Here is a 16,852-nt window from a genome sequence, read left to right on the forward strand (position 1 = left end):
TAGCCAGCCAGCCAGCTGTTTACATAGCTTTGTGAATTTACATTTTTCCTTGACAACGGGAGAAAAGTGTTGCACCGTTCCCGGAGGTACTGCAATACCGGGTCGATGCGTGGAGCGGACGGAGCAAGCCCCATTTCCGACTCCCTGTTCGAAAAATCCATTTAATATGTAGTCCCCCGATGGGGGACGTATCAGATATTAAACTGATAAGAACAGATACTACACTTGATCTTAGCCAAAAGGCCGAGAAGCGATAACCCACAAATGGAACCCTGAAACCGCCGGACCCCCGGGGGTCTCGACAGACCCCAGCGGGTGGGTTGGCAAAAGCCAGCTCCTCTCTCCCTCCAACCCCCACCCACCCACCCACCCACCCACCCACCCACTGTTTCCCTGGCAACAAACAGGCAGGTGTTTTTTGGAAAAAGTCGCTAATGCGTCTGTAAGTCACTATCCTGGCCCATCTCTGTCAATTTCTCTTGAAACAAGATACCGGGCTCTGCAAGAAGCAAAGCCGCTCCAAAAATACGTGGAACTCGTAAGTGTTCCTCTCCACGGAAGTCTTTAGTAAAAGGCGAAAGGCTTGTGCGTAATGAAGAGAAACCAGAGTCATATGGAAGTCAAGAGGTCGGGGCCCGAGACACACTCTGTGCACTCTAGGCAGGGTTCCCGCGGGTGCTCCCGGAACCCACTCTTCCAAGTTTTGGAGGGCTGTCTGTGGATAAAAAGAAGGTCGCAGACACAGAGAGAGAGAGAGAGAGAGAGAGAGAGAGAGAGAGAGAGAGAGAGAGAGAGAGAGAGAGAGAGAGAGAGAGAGAGAGACACACACAATCCTGGCCCCAATTCTTTTTTTTTTTTTTTTTTTTTTTTTTTTTTTTTAAGTAAAATGGCGGGAAACGGGGGACCCCATTGAAGGGCGCTTCGCCTTTCTTTCAGTTTGAATGTTTCTTTCCTTCTCTTCTTCTGCTAGCTAGCTAGCTAGCTAGCCAGCCAGCCAGCTGTTTACATAGCTTTGTGAATTTACATTTTTCCTTGACAACGGGAGAAAAGTGTTGCACCGTTCCCGGAGGTACTGCAATACCGGGTCGATGCGTGGAGCGGACGGAGCAAGCCCCATTTCCGACTCCCTGTTCGAAAAATCCATTTAATATGTAGTCCCCCGATGGGGGACGTATCAGATATTAAACTGATAAGAACAGATACTACACTTGATCTTAGCCAAAAGGCCGAGAAGCGATAACCCACAAATGGAACCCTGAAACCGCCGGACCCCCGGGGGTCTCGACAGACCCCAGCGGGTGGGTTGGCAAAAGCCAGCTCCTCTCTCCCTCCAACCCCCACCCACCCACCCACCCACCCACCCACCCACTGTTTCCCTGGCAACAAACAGGCAGGTGTTTTTTGGAAAAAGTCGCTAATGCGTCTGTAAGTCACTATCCTGGCCCATCTCTGTCAATTTCTCTTGAAACAAGATACCGGGCTCTGCAAGAAGCAAAGCCGCTCCAAAAATACGTGGAACTCGTAAGTGTTCCTCTCCACGGAAGTCTTTAGTAAAAGGCGAAAGGCTTGTGCGTAATGAAGAGAAACCAGAGTCATATGGAAGTCAAGAGGTCGGGGCCCGAGACACACTCTGTGCACTCTAGGCAGGGTTCCCGCGGGTGCTCCCGGAACCCACTCTTCCAAGTTTTGGAGGGCTGTCTGTGGATAAAAAGAAGGTCGCAGACACAGAGAGAGAGAGAGAGAGAGAGAGAGAGAGAGAGAGAGAGAGAGAGAGAGAGAGAGAGAGAGAGAGAGAGAGAGAGAGAGACACACACAATCCTGGCCCCAATTCTTTTTTTTTTTTTTTTTTTTTTTTTTTTTTTTAAGTAAAATGGCGGGAAACGGGGGACCCCATTGAAGGGCGCTTCGCCTTTCTTTCAGTTTGAATGTTTCTTTCCTTCTCTTCTTCTGCTAGCTAGCTAGCTAGCTAGCCAGCCAGCCAGCTGTTTACATAGCTTTGTGAATTTACATTTTTCCTTGACAACGGGAGAAAAGTGTTGCACCGTTCCCGGAGGTACTGCAATACCGGGTCGATGCGTGGAGCGGACGGAGCAAGCCCCATTTCCGACTCCCTGTTCGAAAAATCCATTTAATATGTAGTCCCCCGATGGGGGACGTATCAGATATTAAACTGATAAGAACAGATACTACACTTGATCTTAGCCAAAAGGCCGAGAAGCGATAACCCACAAATGGAACCCTGAAACCGCCGGACCCCCGGGGGTCTCGACAGACCCCAGCGGGTGGGTTGGCAAAAGCCAGCTCCTCTCTCCCTCCAACCCCCACCCACCCACCCACCCACCCACCCACCCACTGTTTCCCTGGCAACAAACAGGCAGGTGTTTTTTGGAAAAAGTCGCTAATGCGTCTGTAAGTCACTATCCTGGCCCATCTCTGTCAATTTCTCTTGAAACAAGATACCGGGCTCTGCAAGAAGCAAAGCCGCTCCAAAAATACGTGGAACTCGTAAGTGTTCCTCTCCACGGAAGTCTTTAGTAAAAGGCGAAAGGCTTGTGCGTAATGAAGAGAAACCAGAGTCATATGGAAGTCAAGAGGTCGGGGCCCGAGACACACTCTGTGCACTCTAGGCAGGGTTCCCGCGGGTGCTCCCGGAACCCACTCTTCCAAGTTTTGGAGGGCTGTCTGTGGATAAAAAGAAGGTCGCAGACACAGAGAGAGAGAGAGAGAGAGAGAGAGAGAGAGAGAGAGAGAGAGAGAGAGAGAGAGAGAGAGAGAGAGAGAGAGAGAGAGAGAGACACACACAATCCTGGCCCCAATTCTTTTTTTTTTTTTTTTTTTTTTTTTTTTTTTTTTAAGTAAAATGGCGGGAAACGGGGGACCCCATTGAAGGGCGCTTCGCCTTTCTTTCAGTTTGAATGTTTCTTTCCTTCTCTTCTTCTGCTAGCTAGCTAGCTAGCTAGCCAGCCAGCCAGCTGTTTACATAGCTTTGTGAATTTACATTTTTCCTTGACAACGGGAGAAAAGTGTTGCACCGTTCCCGGAGGTACTGCAATACCGGGTCGATGCGTGGAGCGGACGGAGCAAGCCCCATTTCCGACTCCCTGTTCGAAAAATCCATTTAATATGTAGTCCCCCGATGGGGGACGTATCAGATATTAAACTGATAAGAACAGATACTACACTTGATCTTAGCCAAAAGGCCGAGAAGCGATAACCCACAAATGGAACCCTGAAACCGCCGGACCCCCGGGGGTCTCGACAGACCCCAGCGGGTGGGTTGGCAAAAGCCAGCTCCTCTCTCCCTCCAACCCCCACCCACCCACCCACCCACCCACCCACCCACTGTTTCCCTGGCAACAAACAGGCAGGTGTTTTTTGGAAAAAGTCGCTAATGCGTCTGTAAGTCACTATCCTGGCCCATCTCTGTCAATTTCTCTTGAAACAAGATACCGGGCTCTGCAAGAAGCAAAGCCGCTCCAAAAATACGTGGAACTCGTAAGTGTTCCTCTCCACGGAAGTCTTTAGTAAAAGGCGAAAGGCTTGTGCGTAATGAAGAGAAACCAGAGTCATATGGAAGTCAAGAGGTCGGGGCCCGAGACACACTCTGTGCACTCTAGGCAGGGTTCCCGCGGGTGCTCCCGGAACCCACTCTTCCAAGTTTTGGAGGGCTGTCTGTGGATAAAAAGAAGGTCGCAGACACAGAGAGAGAGAGAGAGAGAGAGAGAGAGAGAGAGAGAGAGAGAGAGAGAGAGAGAGAGAGAGAGAGAGAGAGAGAGAGAGAGAGACACACACAATCCTGGCCCCAATTCTTTTTTTTTTTTTTTTTTTTTTTTTTTTTTTTTAAGTAAAATGGCGGGAAACGGGGGACCCCATTGAAGGGCGCTTCGCCTTTCTTTCAGTTTGAATGTTTCTTTCCTTCTCTTCTTCTGCTAGCTAGCTAGCTAGCTAGCCAGCCAGCCAGCTGTTTACATAGCTTTGTGAATTTACATTTTTCCTTGACAACGGGAGAAAAGTGTTGCACCGTTCCCGGAGGTACTGCAATACCGGGTCGATGCGTGGAGCGGACGGAGCAAGCCCCATTTCCGACTCCCTGTTCGAAAAATCCATTTAATATGTAGTCCCCCGATGGGGGACGTATCAGATATTAAACTGATAAGAACAGATACTACACTTGATCTTAGCCAAAAGGCCGAGAAGCGATAACCCACAAATGGAACCCTGAAACCGCCGGACCCCCGGGGGTCTCGACAGACCCCAGCGGGTGGGTTGGCAAAAGCCAGCTCCTCTCTCCCTCCAACCCCCACCCACCCACCCACCCACCCACCCACCCACTGTTTCCCTGGCAACAAACAGGCAGGTGTTTTTTGGAAAAAGTCGCTAATGCGTCTGTAAGTCACTATCCTGGCCCATCTCTGTCAATTTCTCTTGAAACAAGATACCGGGCTCTGCAAGAAGCAAAGCCGCTCCAAAAATACGTGGAACTCGTAAGTGTTCCTCTCCACGGAAGTCTTTAGTAAAAGGCGAAAGGCTTGTGCGTAATGAAGAGAAACCAGAGTCATATGGAAGTCAAGAGGTCGGGGCCCGAGACACACTCTGTGCACTCTAGGCAGGGTTCCCGCGGGTGCTCCCGGAACCCACTCTTCCAAGTTTTGGAGGGCTGTCTGTGGATAAAAAGAAGGTCGCAGACACAGAGAGAGAGAGAGAGAGAGAGAGAGAGAGAGAGAGAGAGAGAGAGAGAGAGAGAGAGAGAGAGAGAGAGAGAGAGAGAGAGAGAGACACACACAATCCTGGCCCCAATTCTTTTTTTTTTTTTTTTTTTTTTTTTTTTTTTTTTTAAGTAAAATGGCGGGAAACGGGGGACCCCATTGAAGGGCGCTTCGCCTTTCTTTCAGTTTGAATGTTTCTTTCCTTCTCTTCTTCTGCTAGCTAGCTAGCTAGCTAGCCAGCCAGCCAGCTGTTTACATAGCTTTGTGAATTTACATTTTTCCTTGACAACGGGAGAAAAGTGTTGCACCGTTCCCGGAGGTACTGCAATACCGGGTCGATGCGTGGAGCGGACGGAGCAAGCCCCATTTCCGACTCCCTGTTCGAAAAATCCATTTAATATGTAGTCCCCCGATGGGGGACGTATCAGATATTAAACTGATAAGAACAGATACTACACTTGATCTTAGCCAAAAGGCCGAGAAGCGATAACCCACAAATGGAACCCTGAAACCGCCGGACCCCCGGGGGTCTCGACAGACCCCAGCGGGTGGGTTGGCAAAAGCCAGCTCCTCTCTCCCTCCAACCCCCACCCACCCACCCACCCACCCACCCACCCACTGTTTCCCTGGCAACAAACAGGCAGGTGTTTTTTGGAAAAAGTCGCTAATGCGTCTGTAAGTCACTATCCTGGCCCATCTCTGTCAATTTCTCTTGAAACAAGATACCGGGCTCTGCAAGAAGCAAAGCCGCTCCAAAAATACGTGGAACTCGTAAGTGTTCCTCTCCACGGAAGTCTTTAGTAAAAGGCGAAAGGCTTGTGCGTAATGAAGAGAAACCAGAGTCATATGGAAGTCAAGAGGTCGGGGCCCGAGACACACTCTGTGCACTCTAGGCAGGGTTCCCGCGGGTGCTCCCGGAACCCACTCTTCCAAGTTTTGGAGGGCTGTCTGTGGATAAAAAGAAGGTCGCAGACACAGAGAGAGAGAGAGAGAGAGAGAGAGAGAGAGAGAGAGAGAGAGAGAGAGAGAGAGAGAGAGAGAGAGAGAGAGAGAGAGAGAGACACACACAATCCTGGCCCCAATTCTTTTTTTTTTTTTTTTTTTTTTTTTTTTTTTTTTAAGTAAAATGGCGGGAAACGGGGGACCCCATTGAAGGGCGCTTCGCCTTTCTTTCAGTTTGAATGTTTCTTTCCTTCTCTTCTTCTGCTAGCTAGCTAGCTAGCTAGCCAGCCAGCCAGCTGTTTACATAGCTTTGTGAATTTACATTTTTCCTTGACAACGGGAGAAAAGTGTTGCACCGTTCCCGGAGGTACTGCAATACCGGGTCGATGCGTGGAGCGGACGGAGCAAGCCCCATTTCCGACTCCCTGTTCGAAAAATCCATTTAATATGTAGTCCCCCGATGGGGGACGTATCAGATATTAAACTGATAAGAACAGATACTACACTTGATCTTAGCCAAAAGGCCGAGAAGCGATAACCCACAAATGGAACCCTGAAACCGCCGGACCCCCGGGGGTCTCGACAGACCCCAGCGGGTGGGTTGGCAAAAGCCAGCTCCTCTCTCCCTCCAACCCCCACCCACCCACCCACCCACCCACCCACCCACTGTTTCCCTGGCAACAAACAGGCAGGTGTTTTTTGGAAAAAGTCGCTAATGCGTCTGTAAGTCACTATCCTGGCCCATCTCTGTCAATTTCTCTTGAAACAAGATACCGGGCTCTGCAAGAAGCAAAGCCGCTCCAAAAATACGTGGAACTCGTAAGTGTTCCTCTCCACGGAAGTCTTTAGTAAAAGGCGAAAGGCTTGTGCGTAATGAAGAGAAACCAGAGTCATATGGAAGTCAAGAGGTCGGGGCCCGAGACACACTCTGTGCACTCTAGGCAGGGTTCCCGCGGGTGCTCCCGGAACCCACTCTTCCAAGTTTTGGAGGGCTGTCTGTGGATAAAAAGAAGGTCGCAGACACAGAGAGAGAGAGAGAGAGAGAGAGAGAGAGAGAGAGAGAGAGAGAGAGAGAGAGAGAGAGAGAGAGAGAGAGAGAGAGAGAGAGAGAGAGACACACACAATCCTGGCCCCAATTCTTTTTTTTTTTTTTTTTTTTTTTTTTTTTTTTTTAAGTAAAATGGCGGGAAACGGGGGACCCCATTGAAGGGCGCTTCGCCTTTCTTTCAGTTTGAATGTTTCTTTCCTTCTCTTCTTCTGCTAGCTAGCTAGCTAGCTAGCCAGCCAGCCAGCTGTTTACATAGCTTTGTGAATTTACATTTTTCCTTGACAACGGGAGAAAAGTGTTGCACCGTTCCCGGAGGTACTGCAATACCGGGTCGATGCGTGGAGCGGACGGAGCAAGCCCCATTTCCGACTCCCTGTTCGAAAAATCCATTTAATATGTAGTCCCCCGATGGGGGACGTATCAGATATTAAACTGATAAGAACAGATACTACACTTGATCTTAGCCAAAAGGCCGAGAAGCGATAACCCACAAATGGAACCCTGAAACCGCCGGACCCCCGGGGGTCTCGACAGACCCCAGCGGGTGGGTTGGCAAAAGCCAGCTCCTCTCTCCCTCCAACCCCCACCCACCCACCCACCCACCCACCCACCCACTGTTTCCCTGGCAACAAACAGGCAGGTGTTTTTTGGAAAAAGTCGCTAATGCGTCTGTAAGTCACTATCCTGGCCCATCTCTGTCAATTTCTCTTGAAACAAGATACCGGGCTCTGCAAGAAGCAAAGCCGCTCCAAAAATACGTGGAACTCGTAAGTGTTCCTCTCCACGGAAGTCTTTAGTAAAAGGCGAAAGGCTTGTGCGTAATGAAGAGAAACCAGAGTCATATGGAAGTCAAGAGGTCGGGGCCCGAGACACACTCTGTGCACTCTAGGCAGGGTTCCCGCGGGTGCTCCCGGAACCCACTCTTCCAAGTTTTGGAGGGCTGTCTGTGGATAAAAAGAAGGTCGCAGACACAGAGAGAGAGAGAGAGAGAGAGAGAGAGAGAGAGAGAGAGAGAGAGAGAGAGAGAGAGAGAGAGAGAGAGAGAGAGAGAGAGAGACACACACAATCCTGGCCCCAATTCTTTTTTTTTTTTTTTTTTTTTTTTTTTTTTTTTAAGTAAAATGGCGGGAAACGGGGGACCCCATTGAAGGGCGCTTCGCCTTTCTTTCAGTTTGAATGTTTCTTTCCTTCTCTTCTTCTGCTAGCTAGCTAGCTAGCTAGCCAGCCAGCCAGCTGTTTACATAGCTTTGTGAATTTACATTTTTCCTTGACAACGGGAGAAAAGTGTTGCACCGTTCCCGGAGGTACTGCAATACCGGGTCGATGCGTGGAGCGGACGGAGCAAGCCCCATTTCCGACTCCCTGTTCGAAAAATCCATTTAATATGTAGTCCCCCGATGGGGGACGTATCAGATATTAAACTGATAAGAACAGATACTACACTTGATCTTAGCCAAAAGGCCGAGAAGCGATAACCCACAAATGGAACCCTGAAACCGCCGGACCCCCGGGGGTCTCGACAGACCCCAGCGGGTGGGTTGGCAAAAGCCAGCTCCTCTCTCCCTCCAACCCCCACCCACCCACCCACCCACCCACCCACCCACTGTTTCCCTGGCAACAAACAGGCAGGTGTTTTTTGGAAAAAGTCGCTAATGCGTCTGTAAGTCACTATCCTGGCCCATCTCTGTCAATTTCTCTTGAAACAAGATACCGGGCTCTGCAAGAAGCAAAGCCGCTCCAAAAATACGTGGAACTCGTAAGTGTTCCTCTCCACGGAAGTCTTTAGTAAAAGGCGAAAGGCTTGTGCGTAATGAAGAGAAACCAGAGTCATATGGAAGTCAAGAGGTCGGGGCCCGAGACACACTCTGTGCACTCTAGGCAGGGTTCCCGCGGGTGCTCCCGGAACCCACTCTTCCAAGTTTTGGAGGGCTGTCTGTGGATAAAAAGAAGGTCGCAGACACAGAGAGAGAGAGAGAGAGAGAGAGAGAGAGAGAGAGAGAGAGAGAGAGAGAGAGAGAGAGAGAGAGAGAGAGAGAGAGAGAGAGAGAGAGAGAGAGAGAGAGAGACACACACAATCCTGGCCCCAATTCTTTTTTTTTTTTTTTTTTTTTTTTTTTTTTTTAAGTAAAATGGCGGGAAACGGGGGACCCCATTGAAGGGCGCTTCGCCTTTCTTTCAGTTTGAATGTTTCTTTCCTTCTCTTCTTCTGCTAGCTAGCTAGCTAGCTAGCCAGCCAGCCAGCTGTTTACATAGCTTTGTGAATTTACATTTTTCCTTGACAACGGGAGAAAAGTGTTGCACCGTTCCCGGAGGTACTGCAATACCGGGTCGATGCGTGGAGCGGACGGAGCAAGCCCCATTTCCGACTCCCTGTTCGAAAAATCCATTTAATATGTAGTCCCCCGATGGGGGACGTATCAGATATTAAACTGATAAGAACAGATACTACACTTGATCTTAGCCAAAAGGCCGAGAAGCGATAACCCACAAATGGAACCCTGAAACCGCCGGACCCCCGGGGGTCTCGACAGACCCCAGCGGGTGGGTTGGCAAAAGCCAGCTCCTCTCTCCCTCCAACCCCCACCCACCCACCCACCCACCCACCCACCCACTGTTTCCCTGGCAACAAACAGGCAGGTGTTTTTTGGAAAAAGTCGCTAATGCGTCTGTAAGTCACTATCCTGGCCCATCTCTGTCAATTTCTCTTGAAACAAGATACCGGGCTCTGCAAGAAGCAAAGCCGCTCCAAAAATACGTGGAACTCGTAAGTGTTCCTCTCCACGGAAGTCTTTAGTAAAAGGCGAAAGGCTTGTGCGTAATGAAGAGAAACCAGAGTCATATGGAAGTCAAGAGGTCGGGGCCCGAGACACACTCTGTGCACTCTAGGCAGGGTTCCCGCGGGTGCTCCCGGAACCCACTCTTCCAAGTTTTGGAGGGCTGTCTGTGGATAAAAAGAAGGTCGCAGACACAGAGAGAGAGAGAGAGAGAGAGAGAGAGAGAGAGAGAGAGAGAGAGAGAGAGAGAGAGAGAGAGAGAGAGAGAGAGAGAGAGAGAGAGACACACACAATCCTGGCCCCAATTCTTTTTTTTTTTTTTTTTTTTTTTTTTTTTTTTTTAAGTAAAATGGCGGGAAACGGGGGACCCCATTGAAGGGCGCTTCGCCTTTCTTTCAGTTTGAATGTTTCTTTCCTTCTCTTCTTCTGCTAGCTAGCTAGCTAGCTAGCCAGCCAGCCAGCTGTTTACATAGCTTTGTGAATTTACATTTTTCCTTGACAACGGGAGAAAAGTGTTGCACCGTTCCCGGAGGTACTGCAATACCGGGTCGATGCGTGGAGCGGACGGAGCAAGCCCCATTTCCGACTCCCTGTTCGAAAAATCCATTTAATATGTAGTCCCCCGATGGGGGACGTATCAGATATTAAACTGATAAGAACAGATACTACACTTGATCTTAGCCAAAAGGCCGAGAAGCGATAACCCACAAATGGAACCCTGAAACCGCCGGACCCCCGGGGGTCTCGACAGACCCCAGCGGGTGGGTTGGCAAAAGCCAGCTCCTCTCTCCCTCCAACCCCCACCCACCCACCCACCCACCCACCCACCCACTGTTTCCCTGGCAACAAACAGGCAGGTGTTTTTTGGAAAAAGTCGCTAATGCGTCTGTAAGTCACTATCCTGGCCCATCTCTGTCAATTTCTCTTGAAACAAGATACCGGGCTCTGCAAGAAGCAAAGCCGCTCCAAAAATACGTGGAACTCGTAAGTGTTCCTCTCCACGGAAGTCTTTAGTAAAAGGCGAAAGGCTTGTGCGTAATGAAGAGAAACCAGAGTCATATGGAAGTCAAGAGGTCGGGGCCCGAGACACACTCTGTGCACTCTAGGCAGGGTTCCCGCGGGTGCTCCCGGAACCCACTCTTCCAAGTTTTGGAGGGCTGTCTGTGGATAAAAAGAAGGTCGCAGACACAGAGAGAGAGAGAGAGAGAGAGAGAGAGAGAGAGAGAGAGAGAGAGAGAGAGAGACACACACAATCCTGGCCCCAATTCTTTTTTTTTTTTTTTTTTTTTTTTTTTTTTTAAGTAAAATGGCGGGAAACGGGGGACCCCATTGAAGGGCGCTTCGCCTTTCTTTCAGTTTGAATGTTTCTTTCCTTCTCTTCTTCTGCTAGCTAGCTAGCTAGCTAGCCAGCCAGCCAGCTGTTTACATAGCTTTGTGAATTTACATTTTTCCTTGACAACGGGAGAAAAGTGTTGCACCGTTCCCGGAGGTACTGCAATACCGGGTCGATGCGTGGAGCGGACGGAGCAAGCCCCATTTCCGACTCCCTGTTCGAAAAATCCATTTAATATGTAGTCCCCCGATGGGGGACGTATCAGATATTAAACTGATAAGAACAGATACTACACTTGATCTTAGCCAAAAGGCCGAGAAGCGATAACCCACAAATGGAACCCTGAAACCGCCGGACCCCCGGGGGTCTCGACAGACCCCAGCGGGTGGGTTGGCAAAAGCCAGCTCCTCTCTCCCTCCAACCCCCACCCACCCACCCACCCACCCACCCACCCACTGTTTCCCTGGCAACAAACAGGCAGGTGTTTTTTGGAAAAAGTCGCTAATGCGTCTGTAAGTCACTATCCTGGCCCATCTCTGTCAATTTCTCTTGAAACAAGATACCGGGCTCTGCAAGAAGCAAAGCCGCTCCAAAAATACGTGGAACTCGTAAGTGTTCCTCTCCACGGAAGTCTTTAGTAAAAGGCGAAAGGCTTGTGCGTAATGAAGAGAAACCAGAGTCATATGGAAGTCAAGAGGTCGGGGCCCGAGACACACTCTGTGCACTCTAGGCAGGGTTCCCGCGGGTGCTCCCGGAACCCACTCTTCCAAGTTTTGGAGGGCTGTCTGTGGATAAAAAGAAGGTCGCAGACACAGAGAGAGAGAGAGAGAGAGAGAGAGAGAGAGAGAGAGAGAGAGAGAGAGAGAGAGAGAGACACACACAATCCTGGCCCCAATTCTTTTTTTTTTTTTTTTTTTTTTTTTTTAAGTAAAATGGCGGGAAACGGGGGACCCCATTGAAGGGCGCTTCGCCTTTCTTTCAGTTTGAATGTTTTTTTCCTTCTCTTCTTCTGCTAGCTAGCCAGCCAGCTGTTTACATAGCTTTGTGAATTTGCATTTTTCCTTGACAACGGGAGAAAAGTGTTGCACCGTTCCCGGAGGTACTGCAATACCGGGTCGATGCGTGGAGCGGACGGAGCAAGCCCCATTTCCGACTCCCTGTTCGAAAAATCCATTTAATATGTAGTCCCCCGATGGGGGACGTATCAGATATTAAACTGATAAGAACAGATACTACACTTGATCTTAGCCAAAAGGCCGAGAAGCGATAACCCACAAATGGAACCCTGAAACCGCCGGACCCCCGGGGGTCTCGACAGACCCCAGCGGGTGGGTTGGCAAAAGCCAGCTCCTCTCTCCCTCCAACCCCCACTCACTCAACCACCCACCCACCCACCCACCCACCGTTTCCCTGGCAACAAACAGGCAGGTGTTTTTTGGAAAAAGTCGCTAATGCGTCTTTAAGTCACTATCCTGGCCCATCTCTGTCAATTTCTCTTGAAACAAGATACCGGGCTCTGCAAGAAGCAAAGCCGCTCCAAAAATACGTGGAACTCGTAAGTGTTCCTCTCCACGGAAGTCTTTAGTAAAAGGCGAAAGGCTTGTGCGTAATGAAGAGAAACCAGAGTCATATGGAAGTCAAGAGGTCGGGGCCCGAGACACACTCTGTGCACTCTAGGCAGGGTTCCCGCGGGTGCTCCCGGAACCCACTCTTCCAAGTTTTGGAGGGCTGTCTGTGGATAAAAAGAAGGTCGCAGACACACACAGAGAGAGAGAGAGAGAGAGAGAGAGAGAGAGAGAGAGAGAGAGAGAGAGAGAGAGAGAGAGAGAGAGAGAGAGAGAGAGAGAGAGAGAGAGAGAGAGAGAGAGAGAGAGAGAGAGAGAGACACACACACACACAATCCTGGCCCCAATTCTTTTTTTTTTTTTTTTTTTTTTAAGTAAAATGGCGGGAAACGGGGGACCCCATTGAAGGGCGCTTCGCCTTTCTTTCAGTTTGAATGTTTTTTTCCTTCTCTTCTTCTGCTAGCTAGCCAGCCAGCTGTTTACATAGCTTTGTGAATCTGCATTTTTCCTTGACAACGGGAGAAAAGTGTTGCACCGTTCCCGGAGGTACTGCAATACCGGGTCGATGCGTGGAGCGGACGGAGCAAGCCCCATTTCCGACTCCCTGTTCGAAAAATCCATTTAATATGTAGTCCCCCGATGGGGGACGTATCAGATATTAAACTGATAAGAACAGATACTACACTTGATCTTAGCCAAAAGGCCGAGAAGCGATAACCCACAAATGGAACCCTGAAACCGCCGGACCCCCGGGGGTCTCGACAGACCCCAGCGGGTGGGTTGGCAAAAGCCAGCTCCTCTCTCCCTCCAACCCCCACTCACTCAACCACCCACCCACCCACCCACCCACCGTTTCCCTGGCAACAAACAGGCAGGTGTTTTTTGGAAAAAGTCGCTAATGCGTCTTTAAGTCACTATCCTGGCCCATCTCTGTCAATTTCTCTTGAAACAAGATACCGGGCTCTGCAAGAAGCAAAGCCGCTCCAAAAATACGTGGAACTCGTAAGTGTTCCTCTCCACGGAAGTCTTTAGTAAAAGGCGAAAGGCTTGTGCGTAATGAAGAGAAACCAGAGTCATATGGAAGTCAAGAGGTCGGGGCCCGAGACACACTCTGTGCACTCTAGGCAGGGTTCCCGCGGGTGCTCCCGGAACCCACTCTTCCAAGTTTTGGAGGGCTGTCTGTGGATAAAAAGAAGGTCGCAGACACACACAGAGAGAGAGAGAGAGAGAGAGAGAGAGAGAGAGAGAGAGAGAGAGAGAGAGAGAGAGAGAGAGAGAGAGACACACACACACAATCCTGGCCCCAATTCTTTTTTTTTTTTTTTTTTTTTTAAGTAAAATGGCGGGAAACGGGGGACCCCATTGAAGGGCGCTTCGCCTTTCTTTCAGTTTGAATGTTTTTTTCCTTCTCTTCTTCTGCTAGCTAGCCAGCCAGCTGTTTACATAGCTTTGTGAATTTGCATTTTTCCTTGACAACGGGAGAAAAGTGTTGCACCGTTCCCGGAGGTACTGCAATACCGGGTCGATGCGTGGAGCGGACGGAGCAAGCCCCATTTCCGACTCCCTGTTCGAAAAATCCATTTAATATGTAGTCCCCCGATGGGGGACGTATCAGATATTAAACTGATAAGAACAGATACTACACTTGATCTTAGCCAAAAGGCCGAGAAGCGATAACCCACAAATGGAACCCTGAAACCGCCGGACCCCCGGGGGTCTCGACAGACCCCAGCGGGTGGGTTGGCAAAAGCCAGCTCCTCTCTCCCTCCAACCCCCACTCACTCAACCACCCACCCACCCACCCACCCACCGTTTCCCTGGCAACAAACAGGCAGGTGTTTTTTGGAAAAAGTCGCTAATGCGTCTTTAAGTCACTATCCTGGCCCATCTCTGTCAATTTCTCTTGAAACAAGATACCGGGCTCTGCAAGAAGCAAAGCCGCTCCAAAAATACGTGGAACTCGTAAGTGTTCCTCTCCACGGAAGTCTTTAGTAAAAGGCGAAAGGCTTGTGCGTAATGAAGAGAAACCAGAGTCATATGGAAGTCAAGAGGTCGGGGCCCGAGACACACTCTGTGCACTCTAGGCAGGGTTCCCGCGGGTGCTCCCGGAACCCACTCTTCCAAGTTTTGGAGGGCTGTCTGTGGATAAAAAGAAGGTCGCAGACACACACAGAGAGAGAGAGAGAGAGAGAGAGAGAGAGAGAGAGAGAGAGAGAGAGAGAGAGAGAGAGAGAGAGAGAGAGAGAGAGAGAGAGAGAGAGAGAGAGAGAGAGAGACACACACACACACAATCCTGGCCCCAATTCTTTTTTTTTTTTTTTTTTTTTTAAGTAAAATGGCGGGAAACGGGGGACCCCATTGAAGGGCGCTTCGCCTTTCTTTCAGTTTGAATGTTTTTTTCCTTCTCTTCTTCTGCTAGCTAGCCAGCCAGCTGTTTACATAGCTTTGTGAATCTGCATTTTTCCTTGACAACGGGAGAAAAGTGTTGCACCGTTCCCGGAGGTACTGCAATACCGGGTCGATGCGTGGAGCGGACGGAGCAAGCCCCATTTCCGACTCCCTGTTCGAAAAATCCATTTAATATGTAGTCCCCCGATGGGGGACGTATCAGATATTAAACTGATAAGAACAGATACTACACTTGATCTTAGCCAAAAGGCCGAGAAGCGATAACCCACAAATGGAACCCTGAAACCGCCGGACCCCCGGGGGTCTCGACAGACCCCAGCGGGTGGGTTGGCAAAAGCCAGCTCCTCTCTCCCTCCAACCCCCACTCACTCAACCACCCACCCACCCACCCACCCACCCACCCACCGTTTCCCTGGCAACAAACAGGCAGGTGTTTTTTGGAAAAAGTCGCTAATGCGTCTTTAAGTCACTATCCTGGCCCATCTCTGTCAATTTCTCTTGAAACAAGATACCGGGCTCTGCAAGAAGCAAAGCCGCTCCAAAAATACGTGGAACTCGTAAGTGTTCCTCTCCACGGAAGTCTTTAGTAAAAGGCGAAAGGCTTGTGCGTAATGAAGAGAAACCAGAGTCATATGGAAGTCAAGAGGTCGGGGCCCGAGACACACTCTGTGCACTCTAGGCAGGGTTCCCGCGGGTGCTCCCGGAACCCACTCTTCCAAGTTTTGGAGGGCTGTCTGTGGATAAAAAGAAGGTCGCAGACACACACAGAGAGAGAGAGAGAGAGAGAGAGAGAGAGAGAGAGAGAGAGAGAGAGAGAGAGAGAGAGAGAGAGAGAGAGAGAGAGAGAGAGAGAGAGAGAGAGAGAGAGAGAGAGAGACACACACACACAATCCTGGCCCCAATTCTTTTTTTTTTTTTTTTTTTTTAAGTAAAATGGCGGGAAACGGGGGACCCCATTGAAGGGCGCTTCGCCTTTCTTTCAGTTTGAATGTTTTTTTCCTTCTCTTCTTCTGCTAGCTAGCCAGCCAGCTGTTTACATAGCTTTGTGAATTTGCATTTTTCCTTGACAACGGGAGAAAAGTGTTGCACCGTTCCCGGAGGTACTGCAATACCGGGTCGATGCGTGGAGCGGACGGAGCAAGCCCCATTTCCGACTCCCTGTTCGAAAAATCCATTTAATATGTAGTCCCCCGATGGGGGACGTATCAGATATTAAACTGATAAGAACAGATACTACACTTGATCTTAGCCAAAAGGCCGAGAAGCGATAACCCACAAATGGAACCCTGAAACCGCCGGACCCCCGGGGGTCTCGACAGACCCCAGCGGGTGGGTTGGCAAAAGCCAGCTCCTCTCTCCCTCCAACCCCCACTCACTCAACCACCCACCCACCCACCCACCCACCCACCCACCGTTTCCCTGGCAACAAACAGGCAGGTGTTTTTTGGAAAAAGTCGCTAATGCGTCTTTAAGTCACTATCCTGGCCCATCTCTGTCAATTTCTCTTGAAACAAGATACCGGGCTCTGCAAGAAGCAAAGCCGCTCCAAAAATACGTGGAACTCGTAAGTGTTCCTCTCCACGGAAGTCTTTAGTAAAAGGCGAAAGGCTTGTGCGTAATGAAGAGAAACCAGAGTCATATGGAAGTCAAGAGGTCGGGGCCCGAGACACACTCTGTGCACTCTAGGCAGGGTTCCCGCGGGTGCTCCCGGAACCCACTCTTCCAAGTTTTGGAGGGCTGTCTGTGGATAAAAAGAAGGTCGCAGACACACACAGAGAGAGAGAGAGAGAGAGAGAGAGAGAGAGAGAGAGAGAGAGAGAGAGAGAGAGAGAGAGAGAGAGAGAGAGAGAGAGAGAGAGAGAGAGAGAGACACACACACACACACAATCCTGGCCCCAATTCTTTTTTTTTTTTTTTTTTTTTAAGTAAAATGGCGGGAAACGGGGGACCCCATTGAAGGGCGCTTCGCCTTTCTTTCAGTTTGAATGTTTTTTTCCTTCTCTTCTTCTGCTAGCTAGCCAGCCAGCTGTTTACATAGCTTTGTGAATTTGCATTTTTCCTTGACAACGGGAGAA

General features: G+C 49.8%; 34 non-coding genes across 34 annotated transcripts; all 34 read right to left on the reverse strand.

The window, feature by feature from the left end:
* Positions 1-64: 64 nt before the first annotated feature.
* Positions 65-255, reverse strand: LOC118943750. Its single transcript, XR_005039068.1, has one exon. It is a non-coding gene; the product is annotated as a U2 spliceosomal RNA (small nuclear RNA).
* A 240-nt stretch (positions 256-495) lies between these two features.
* Positions 496-612, reverse strand: LOC118943703. Its single transcript, XR_005039021.1, has one exon. It is a non-coding gene; the product is annotated as a U5 spliceosomal RNA (small nuclear RNA).
* Positions 613-1,047: 435 nt separating this feature from the next.
* Positions 1,048-1,238, reverse strand: LOC118943751. The gene has a single exon (XR_005039069.1). It is a non-coding gene; the product is annotated as a U2 spliceosomal RNA (small nuclear RNA).
* Positions 1,239-1,478: 240 nt separating this feature from the next.
* On the reverse strand, positions 1,479-1,595 carry LOC118943704. Its single transcript, XR_005039022.1, has one exon. It is a non-coding gene; the product is annotated as a U5 spliceosomal RNA (small nuclear RNA).
* Positions 1,596-2,031: 436 nt separating this feature from the next.
* On the reverse strand, positions 2,032-2,222 carry LOC118943752. The gene has a single exon (XR_005039070.1). It is a non-coding gene; the product is annotated as a U2 spliceosomal RNA (small nuclear RNA).
* Positions 2,223-2,462: 240 nt separating this feature from the next.
* On the reverse strand, positions 2,463-2,579 carry LOC118943705. The gene has a single exon (XR_005039023.1). It is a non-coding gene; the product is annotated as a U5 spliceosomal RNA (small nuclear RNA).
* A 442-nt stretch (positions 2,580-3,021) lies between these two features.
* LOC118943753 lies at positions 3,022-3,212 on the reverse strand. Its single transcript, XR_005039071.1, has one exon. It is a non-coding gene; the product is annotated as a U2 spliceosomal RNA (small nuclear RNA).
* A 240-nt stretch (positions 3,213-3,452) lies between these two features.
* Positions 3,453-3,569, reverse strand: LOC118943706. The gene has a single exon (XR_005039024.1). It is a non-coding gene; the product is annotated as a U5 spliceosomal RNA (small nuclear RNA).
* A 441-nt stretch (positions 3,570-4,010) lies between these two features.
* Positions 4,011-4,201, reverse strand: LOC118943754. Its single transcript, XR_005039072.1, has one exon. It is a non-coding gene; the product is annotated as a U2 spliceosomal RNA (small nuclear RNA).
* A 240-nt stretch (positions 4,202-4,441) lies between these two features.
* Positions 4,442-4,558, reverse strand: LOC118943708. The gene has a single exon (XR_005039026.1). It is a non-coding gene; the product is annotated as a U5 spliceosomal RNA (small nuclear RNA).
* Positions 4,559-5,003: 445 nt separating this feature from the next.
* On the reverse strand, positions 5,004-5,194 carry LOC118943755. The gene has a single exon (XR_005039073.1). It is a non-coding gene; the product is annotated as a U2 spliceosomal RNA (small nuclear RNA).
* A 240-nt stretch (positions 5,195-5,434) lies between these two features.
* Positions 5,435-5,551, reverse strand: LOC118943709. Its single transcript, XR_005039027.1, has one exon. It is a non-coding gene; the product is annotated as a U5 spliceosomal RNA (small nuclear RNA).
* A 442-nt stretch (positions 5,552-5,993) lies between these two features.
* LOC118943756 lies at positions 5,994-6,184 on the reverse strand. The gene has a single exon (XR_005039074.1). It is a non-coding gene; the product is annotated as a U2 spliceosomal RNA (small nuclear RNA).
* Positions 6,185-6,424: 240 nt separating this feature from the next.
* Positions 6,425-6,541, reverse strand: LOC118943710. The gene has a single exon (XR_005039028.1). It is a non-coding gene; the product is annotated as a U5 spliceosomal RNA (small nuclear RNA).
* Positions 6,542-6,989: 448 nt separating this feature from the next.
* On the reverse strand, positions 6,990-7,180 carry LOC118943757. Its single transcript, XR_005039075.1, has one exon. It is a non-coding gene; the product is annotated as a U2 spliceosomal RNA (small nuclear RNA).
* Positions 7,181-7,420: 240 nt separating this feature from the next.
* On the reverse strand, positions 7,421-7,537 carry LOC118943711. Its single transcript, XR_005039029.1, has one exon. It is a non-coding gene; the product is annotated as a U5 spliceosomal RNA (small nuclear RNA).
* A 441-nt stretch (positions 7,538-7,978) lies between these two features.
* On the reverse strand, positions 7,979-8,169 carry LOC118943758. Its single transcript, XR_005039076.1, has one exon. It is a non-coding gene; the product is annotated as a U2 spliceosomal RNA (small nuclear RNA).
* A 240-nt stretch (positions 8,170-8,409) lies between these two features.
* On the reverse strand, positions 8,410-8,526 carry LOC118943712. Its single transcript, XR_005039030.1, has one exon. It is a non-coding gene; the product is annotated as a U5 spliceosomal RNA (small nuclear RNA).
* Positions 8,527-8,986: 460 nt separating this feature from the next.
* LOC118943759 lies at positions 8,987-9,177 on the reverse strand. Its single transcript, XR_005039077.1, has one exon. It is a non-coding gene; the product is annotated as a U2 spliceosomal RNA (small nuclear RNA).
* Positions 9,178-9,417: 240 nt separating this feature from the next.
* LOC118943713 lies at positions 9,418-9,534 on the reverse strand. Its single transcript, XR_005039031.1, has one exon. It is a non-coding gene; the product is annotated as a U5 spliceosomal RNA (small nuclear RNA).
* Positions 9,535-9,980: 446 nt separating this feature from the next.
* LOC118943760 lies at positions 9,981-10,171 on the reverse strand. The gene has a single exon (XR_005039078.1). It is a non-coding gene; the product is annotated as a U2 spliceosomal RNA (small nuclear RNA).
* A 240-nt stretch (positions 10,172-10,411) lies between these two features.
* Positions 10,412-10,528, reverse strand: LOC118943714. Its single transcript, XR_005039032.1, has one exon. It is a non-coding gene; the product is annotated as a U5 spliceosomal RNA (small nuclear RNA).
* A 409-nt stretch (positions 10,529-10,937) lies between these two features.
* On the reverse strand, positions 10,938-11,128 carry LOC118943761. Its single transcript, XR_005039079.1, has one exon. It is a non-coding gene; the product is annotated as a U2 spliceosomal RNA (small nuclear RNA).
* A 240-nt stretch (positions 11,129-11,368) lies between these two features.
* Positions 11,369-11,485, reverse strand: LOC118943715. Its single transcript, XR_005039033.1, has one exon. It is a non-coding gene; the product is annotated as a U5 spliceosomal RNA (small nuclear RNA).
* A 395-nt stretch (positions 11,486-11,880) lies between these two features.
* LOC118943762 lies at positions 11,881-12,071 on the reverse strand. The gene has a single exon (XR_005039080.1). It is a non-coding gene; the product is annotated as a U2 spliceosomal RNA (small nuclear RNA).
* A 244-nt stretch (positions 12,072-12,315) lies between these two features.
* Positions 12,316-12,432, reverse strand: LOC118943716. Its single transcript, XR_005039034.1, has one exon. It is a non-coding gene; the product is annotated as a U5 spliceosomal RNA (small nuclear RNA).
* Positions 12,433-12,892: 460 nt separating this feature from the next.
* Positions 12,893-13,083, reverse strand: LOC118943763. Its single transcript, XR_005039081.1, has one exon. It is a non-coding gene; the product is annotated as a U2 spliceosomal RNA (small nuclear RNA).
* A 244-nt stretch (positions 13,084-13,327) lies between these two features.
* LOC118943717 lies at positions 13,328-13,444 on the reverse strand. Its single transcript, XR_005039035.1, has one exon. It is a non-coding gene; the product is annotated as a U5 spliceosomal RNA (small nuclear RNA).
* Positions 13,445-13,852: 408 nt separating this feature from the next.
* Positions 13,853-14,043, reverse strand: LOC118943764. The gene has a single exon (XR_005039082.1). It is a non-coding gene; the product is annotated as a U2 spliceosomal RNA (small nuclear RNA).
* A 244-nt stretch (positions 14,044-14,287) lies between these two features.
* Positions 14,288-14,404, reverse strand: LOC118943719. Its single transcript, XR_005039037.1, has one exon. It is a non-coding gene; the product is annotated as a U5 spliceosomal RNA (small nuclear RNA).
* A 444-nt stretch (positions 14,405-14,848) lies between these two features.
* LOC118943765 lies at positions 14,849-15,039 on the reverse strand. Its single transcript, XR_005039083.1, has one exon. It is a non-coding gene; the product is annotated as a U2 spliceosomal RNA (small nuclear RNA).
* Positions 15,040-15,291: 252 nt separating this feature from the next.
* Positions 15,292-15,408, reverse strand: LOC118943720. The gene has a single exon (XR_005039038.1). It is a non-coding gene; the product is annotated as a U5 spliceosomal RNA (small nuclear RNA).
* A 447-nt stretch (positions 15,409-15,855) lies between these two features.
* LOC118943766 lies at positions 15,856-16,046 on the reverse strand. The gene has a single exon (XR_005039084.1). It is a non-coding gene; the product is annotated as a U2 spliceosomal RNA (small nuclear RNA).
* Positions 16,047-16,298: 252 nt separating this feature from the next.
* On the reverse strand, positions 16,299-16,415 carry LOC118943721. The gene has a single exon (XR_005039039.1). It is a non-coding gene; the product is annotated as a U5 spliceosomal RNA (small nuclear RNA).
* Between the last annotated feature and the right edge of the window lie 437 nt (positions 16,416-16,852).

The sequence above is a fragment of the Oncorhynchus mykiss genome, chromosome 22 (genome assembly GCF_013265735.2).
Source record: "Oncorhynchus mykiss isolate Arlee chromosome 22, USDA_OmykA_1.1, whole genome shotgun sequence".
Taxonomy (NCBI): Eukaryota; Metazoa; Chordata; class Actinopteri; order Salmoniformes; family Salmonidae; genus Oncorhynchus; species Oncorhynchus mykiss.